The sequence below is a fragment of the Schistocerca gregaria genome, unplaced genomic scaffold, assembly GCF_023897955.1.
Source record: "Schistocerca gregaria isolate iqSchGreg1 unplaced genomic scaffold, iqSchGreg1.2 ptg001010l, whole genome shotgun sequence".
Lineage (NCBI taxonomy): Eukaryota > Metazoa > Arthropoda > Insecta > Orthoptera > Acrididae > Schistocerca > Schistocerca gregaria.
In genome coordinates this window covers 102,288-102,500 of record NW_026062359.1, presented here as the reverse complement: position 1 = coordinate 102,500, position 213 = coordinate 102,288, and the positions used below count along the sequence as shown (strand labels likewise).

General features: G+C 44.1%; 1 non-coding gene across 1 annotated transcript in view; it reads right to left on the bottom strand.

Moving 5' to 3' along the window:
* Window positions 1-213, bottom strand: part of LOC126326987 (small subunit ribosomal RNA) — a 1,893-nt gene extending 1,680 nt beyond the window's left edge. Inside the window, exon 1 of the ribosomal RNA XR_007560879.1 lies at window positions 1-213. This exon is cut by the window's left edge and continues 1,680 nt beyond it. This is a non-coding gene — a ribosomal RNA (small subunit ribosomal RNA).

Here is a 213-nt window from a genome sequence, read left to right as displayed (position 1 = left end):
ATAAAAGCGTCCCTTCCATCTCTGGTCGGGACTCTGTTTGCATGTATTAGCTCTAGAATTACCACAGTTATCCAAGTAACGTGGGTACGATCTAAGGAACCATAACTGATTTAATGAGCCATTCGCGGTTTCACCTTAATGCGGCTTGTACTGAGACATGCATGGCTTAATCTTTGAGACAAGCATATGACTACTGGCAGGATCAACCAGGGA